General features: G+C 54.0%; 1 non-coding gene across 1 annotated transcript; it reads left to right on the top strand.

Moving 5' to 3' along the window:
* Positions 1 to 4,926: 4,926 nt before the first annotated feature.
* Positions 4,927 to 4,999, top strand: TRNAG-CCC (transfer RNA glycine (anticodon CCC)). The gene has a single exon. It is a non-coding gene; the product is annotated as a tRNA-Gly (tRNA).
* Positions 5,000 to 6,557: the final 1,558 nt, after the last annotated feature.

Here is a 6,557-nt window from a genome sequence, read left to right on the forward strand (position 1 = left end):
ATCATAGGCTCCTCAGAGGGGATGCCGATCTAACAGCATCTATGAATTGATGGAGTGGTGGGCTGGTTTGGGGTCCTTCTCCCTTTTTGTTTCAGCACCGCTGTCCTCCCTCACTTTGGGGCAAAGGCGCCCCAGTCTCTCTCTGCTTCACCTCCTGCTTCCCAGGCTCACCTCTAAGATCACAGGAAGCAAGAGACACATCTTCTCATCCAGCAGATGGTGCCGGAAGATGCGGGTGAGGCCATGGGGTTGAGGCTCTGCCCTGGGTCCAGCCCCACGCCTGCCCCTCCTCCCCATGGCATGCCATCGCCGAGGAAAGCAGGACTTTGAGGGAAGGAAGGTACCAGGCTCCAGAGTTGGGGGGGGGGGGTTGGGCCCCTCTCTCCCGAGGAGGAAAGGAAGGTGAGAATCACTGACCTGAGAAGTTTCCATGAACTCTGGCCATGTGGGAAAAGCGGGGGGAGAGGCCCAAAGGAGCTGGGCAAGGCGCAGGGGAGGGAAGTAACTCCCCTAGTGGTTTCCTTACCGTAAATTCCTCACTGGATCCCGCGGTATAAACAGACACGCTGGGCCTGCCCGAGGAATGAGCACGGCTGGGGACCACGTACCACCAGGACATTAGAGAAGTAGAGGTGTTGGCAGCAAGGGATCCAGTACTTGGACCCCCGGGGGACCGGCCCTGGGAGAGGGGAGACAGTTTGCCCAGGAAGATACCCAGAGGCCGTGCCCATTCTCACTCCTCCTGCCTCCTGGCACAGAAGTGCCCTCTGTTTATAGGCAAACTATGAGTGTGGGTAAGAGCGAAGGGGCCGTGCCTGGTCCTTGGACGCACCAGGCTCTGAACCCACAGCTGCTGACTCAGCCACTTCCCGCTCCCCTCCCAACACCTCCCTCCCAAGCTGATGGGAACAAAGAGGCTGCAAGTTTCCAGTTGTAAAAGTCCGGAGGAGCGATCAAGAACGAAGATCAAGGCTTCGGATTTTCCATGACACTTGTGCAGGGGCGGGGGCACCGAGCCTGCCTGGCGCAGCGCCCATCACCCGTGCCCTGTGGGAAGCAGGAAGCTGCCATCCGGGCCTGGGGCAGTGCCAGCCTCCACATCAGCATGGCGCCCTCTCCTGGGGCTGCCTCGGCAGGAGGCGAGCTCACTGCCCTTGCAGTGTCCGTGCAGTGTCCTGAACTCTGGGGTCCCCCGAGCCCAGCTCTCTGAGATCAGACGGTCTTGGAGGCCAAGAGCTCACCCAGCAGCCCCCCAAACCTGCAGCACTGGGCAGAGAGAGAAGGGGGAGGGGACAAAGGACAGAGGACAGGAGGCGTGGGCTTCAGGCGGGGGAGGGCGTTGAGGGGAATCCGTCTGCAGGAAGTCAAAGGGCAGCTGGGCCTGGCCTCTCCCCACAGTGAGGCCAGTCTCGGTGTCCTCCACCCCCCGTCGTACCCGACTATCTCAGCTTCTGGGGGATCTGCGACACGGAGGGGTCCACCCAGTTAAAACACATGATGGTACATCTATTGAATGGAGTACCCTTCAACTTTTTTAAAAAGTCAGGTACATCCATGCATCCTGACGGGAAGGATGACCAAAGTATAGTAAGTGGAAAAACGATAAGAAGATTCTGATACAATTTTCTTAAAAATACTTAAACCTCAAACCACTGCATTTGGATATGCGTATCTAAATAACCACATATTTTAATGTGCTTAGAAAGAAGGATGTGCTAACGTATGCCTGGGGTCATTTGGATTAGAATTAGAGTAAAAGGAGAGACTTTTGTATTAGAAGTTTTTATACTACGCATGTATAATTTTGAAATGCAAAGGAAAATGATGAGGGTGGGGGAGATGATTCAGAGCAGCCCAAGTGTGTAGACAGAGCTGGGCACACACACAGACATGCCAGGGGCAGGCACGCACGCACACACACACCCCACACACACGCACATACACACGTGCTCACACCAAGCACATCTGGCCCACCAAGCAGGGCACACCTGGTAAATCTGGCAGAAACGTGGGCGCACACCTGGCTCAGGCACAACCCCACAGTGCAGGGTTCCCCTGGCATGTGCCTGGCAGGGCCCGAAGCTCCCTCTGGGCATCGATCCCATCCCAGATCAGGCCCCAGCTACTCTTGCTTCCCCAACCTCCAAATGCTCTCCCCTGGGCCTCCGTCATTTCCTGCCAGGTACTCACACAGCAGGACCCTGGGCAGTCAGGAGAGTCAACAAATGCGGGAGGGGAGCCTGTGGCCTGGCCGTGAATGTGGCCTCCCCCTTCTCTGGGGCACTGGGGCACTGGGGCACCCATCTCCCAAACCGGGGTTGTTCCAGGGTTTCTTTTGGATTCTGGTTTGACTCAGAAACCACCTGGGCATCAGCCAGTCCAAATATGACCCTGGTTCTGCCGCTTACTTGTTGGGTGACCCTGGGCTAGTTGTTAAAACCTTCTGAGCCTCAGTTTTCTCATCTGTAAAATGGGAATAATAAGGTTATTGTGAAACTCAAAGAAGATAATATCTAAGAGACTAAACGCTTTGGAAGACAAACAAGGAAATGGCGATCACAGATGTCAGGATCCTGGTTCCCTCCAGGGCAGAGGGATAGGGCTGTGATCAGGGAAGGACACAGGGACCTCTGAGGTGCTGGCAGTACTCTAATTTTTGACCTGGGCTATGGAAACATGGATGTTTAATTTATAATTATTTATTAAACTGTATATATATTTAACATACGTATGTTATGTTTCATAATAAGAAAAAATGCTTTGGAAAGTTTCATGTTCAGCATAAATGTAAAATAATATTAACAAGCATAAATTCCCATTCTCATACCCTCTGAGCAGCGTCCGGGACTCTGAATTTCGCCATGGTCAGGGTTAGCTGGGTGGCAAGGATCAGCTAATAAGCAGGGATTTCAGTTATAAATCTAGACCGGTGTTGTCTTCCTTGCTAGGGGAGGCCTCGAGGGCAGAGGTGCCTAAGGGGTGTGGATCCTATGGGGGAGGCCTTGAAGAAAGTGGTCAATTCTGCCCTCCCTCGTGGCTCCTCCCTGCCGCAGAGTGCTGAGAACCACAGGCACGTCTGCCCACCCAGACTTCCTGGCTGGCATAATCCTTGCCCTTGCAAAGCTCCCTGAACCCCAGGCAGCCTCCTTTCTGCACTGGCCACCACCCCATATTCCTCAACAGCACGGTCCCTTCCTTGGTCCTCAGGCCCAGCACTTTCCTGCTCCACTGGCGTCCTACCTTGTGCCCAGAAGCTCTGCCCCCAACTTCCCGGCTTTTCCCGGCCCCACTGCTGGCTCCCCTAGATGGGGAGAACTCTCTACCACCCAAAGCATCCCGGGGCTCCAGAGCCCAGTCCGCACGATGGCATCCCCCCCATACTGGCTCTGACTCCAGTGGAGGGAGCCCTCAGGAGACTTGGCATGGAAGGCAGGTGTCCCCCCACCAACCCGCCCTCCCAGGCCAGAGACCCCATGCTGGGCCCCAGCACCCAACAGCCTTCAGGGCTGAGCCCACCCTGCCATCAGAGGCCACAGGAATTTCCATGGCAGGGAAATTCACTCTCTACCCCCGCATCTGATTTGCTCCCTGTCTCTTTCTGACTCGGCTTCTGTTCGACTCTGTGATTTAGTCTGTCTCCCATCCCTGCTTTTCTATGGGCCTCTGTCTCCACAATCCTCCCCAGCCAGCAAAGGGGCAGCAGGAACCTTCCATCTGCGTGTGGGGCAGCCCGTGGGCTCCTGGTCCTGGCCATCAGCCCGAGCTGCTGCCTGCTCCTCTCCCACCTGGGAAGTAACAGAGGTGAAGACTTCAGAAAAGAGCCTGAGGGCCTCAGTGGCAGAGCCGAGCTGAAAGGGAAGAGGAAGTTGACGAAACTGGGGTGCAGGAAGATGGAACTTCTGTTGTTACAGGGGAACGAAGAGCAACAGGGGCGGCGGGGGCGGGGGCCAGGCTGCCTGAGGTCTTGCGCAATAAGAGCTAAGAAGGGAGTTGAGTTCTGGAGTAACACAGAGTCTTGAGTGACGTAATCTGGGATAGGTTCTGATATTAAGTTTTTTTCACGGTCTAACCTCAAGCCTACCTGCTGCAGAACTAGCTCTTTCTCATCTGTTTTTTCTTGCCTCCACAGAATCCGTGCCGGGCGTACAGTGAAGGCAAGTATGAGAGGTGCTTGTGAGGGGAAGGGAGTCCTTCTCCTCGGCCTGTGAAGCCACCAGGGTGTCCCCTCCCCATCTCCAACCACCTGATAGCTCCCCAGTCCTGGGCACAACCCAGAGACCAAGCTGGAGGAAGCGGCCACTCCAAGCCATTTAGACAATCTTCCTTTCACGAGCTTATTTATTATTCTTTTCCCACCTCTCCACCCCTTCCCCACCAGCTGCTTAAAATATTTTTCAAACAGAAAAATCCAACCACAGCTGGAAACCAACCCTAAAGTTAGTCCAGAACGTGGGAGCTGCCAGGGAAAATTGCCGCAGCTCAGGCGGGGCAGTGAGAGGGAAGGCCTCAGCCACGGAGGCAGTCCCGCTCTGCAGGGGCCTGGGTGGGACAGCAGCAGGAGAGAGGGCCCTCGGGTCCCATCACCATTCCACACATGGTCAGTGAGGACTCACAGTGGCCAGGCCCTCTGCTGGGATCCTGGGGGGACACAAATTAGCTTAAGTAATGAGACCTCTCCCCAAGGAGGTGCAGGCTTCATGAGGAGGTAAGGAGCAGATGCAAACACTTCACTGACAACAAGAGCATACACTTAGAGAATGTTTCCTACATTCGAGGTCCTGGCCTCGACACTTCACATGTATGACTCAATTAAAGTCCTATCAGCCCTGTACGGAAGGTACTTTTGTTCTCTCCATCTAGAACAAAGGAGGAAACTGAGGCACACAGAAATTAAGAAACTCTCATATTAAAAAAAAAGGGAGGACTTCCCTGGTGGTCCAGTGGTTAAGACTCTGCACTCCCAATGCAGGGGGTCTAGGTTCGATCCCTGGTCAGGGAACTAGATCCCTCAGGTCGCAACTAAAGGTCGTGCATGCCGCAACTAAAGTTCCCACGTGCCACAACTAAAGTTCCCACATGCCACAGCTAAAGATTCGGTATACTGCAGTGAAGATCCCGTGTGCTGCAACTAAGATCCGGCCCAGCCAAATAAATAAATAAATATTAAAAAAAAGAAAAAGAAACTCTTACCCCACCATACAACCGGTAAAGGCTAGAATCAGAATCTAGGCCCAGGGAGTCCAGAATCCATGCACTCAGCTCTGTAATCTGCTGCCTCTGTACCATAGTGCAAGAGGCAAAGCAAAAACCCCATGAGAGCGTATAAACAAGTTAACATGAAAATTCAGAGATGGCCCCTGGCAGAGGGTCAGAATCAAGGAGGGCTTCATGGAGGAGGTGACGCAAGCACTACTTCTGGAAGGATAGTGAGGATTTTGAGCCTATGCTCAGTGGCAGGGACGGAAGGTATAGAGCCGAGAAAGCTGAGGCAGGAGCAGAGACAAAAACAAGACCCAAGAGGCCCAGCTCCCAACATATGGCCCCCACCACTCAAGAGGCTGGCTTCACCCCTGCCCAGTGCCCAGAGGGAAGAACGCACAGCTGAGCCCAGGCCTGGCCATTGTGGACCATGATCCAGATTCACCCTCCATCTCTGCAGCATCCTGGGTTGCTTTCTCACCTCCCTCTGACACCTCCCATGCAACCCTCTCACTCTTCCTGTTTGTACGGGTCCCCCGGCATACCCGTTCACAGGAGCGGGCGAGAGACAAAAGCCACAACACTCTAAAAACTCTTTATAATACAAATGTTTGGCGGCATCTAATTTAGATCAAAATCACCAAGCTGTCTTGGTTGGGATGAATGGCCCAGGAGGTGGCCACACAGCCATGTGGCCCCAAGAACCCAAGAGGTAGGGTGGCAGGTCAGTGGACTGGGTCCTGCTTCCACTTGTCTCTGTGACCTCTTCCAGTCACTGGGCCTCTCTGAGCCTCAGTTCTCCCTCTGGACCTGTTTGGTGTGTTCCCTTTCAGGTATGAAGTCCCCATGAGCACAGAGTACTCAGCCCCCTTCTCCATACCTAAGGACTTGCCAGCTGGGAAGCTGGGAAGCCCAGCTGGGTGGGTTCTCAAGGCTCATCCAAAGATGGTGGCATTGGGCGGTCTCCTGTGGGCCTTCCATGCAAGCTTCTAAGGGCTTGTTGCTAGAGACTCATCATCACGATAATAGCTGATAATAGCTGCCCTTTATTGAATGTTGATAGCCTGACAGGCATTATTCTAAGAGACTCTCATGGATTACCTCGTTTCATCATTTTAACAATATGAGGAAGCTGAGGCCCAGAAAGGGTTAAGGTCGGTACCCAAGGTCACACTTGGGTGTAGAGTTTCCATGGGGAGGGAGGGGGCACCTGGAGGGCAGGGACTATGTCCTGCTCGGCACTGTCTCCCAACCCCGATTCCCCGGAAGGTTGGCCTTGAATGGCATGGGGTTGGGTAGGAAGACAAAGTTGTGAGTTCTAAAGAGCTGCTTACTGTCCAGGAATTTGTGCAAACTAC

The sequence above is a fragment of the Delphinus delphis genome, chromosome 11 (assembly GCF_949987515.2).
Source record: "Delphinus delphis chromosome 11, mDelDel1.2, whole genome shotgun sequence".
In the NCBI taxonomy this organism is placed as follows: Eukaryota; Metazoa; Chordata; class Mammalia; order Artiodactyla; family Delphinidae; genus Delphinus; species Delphinus delphis.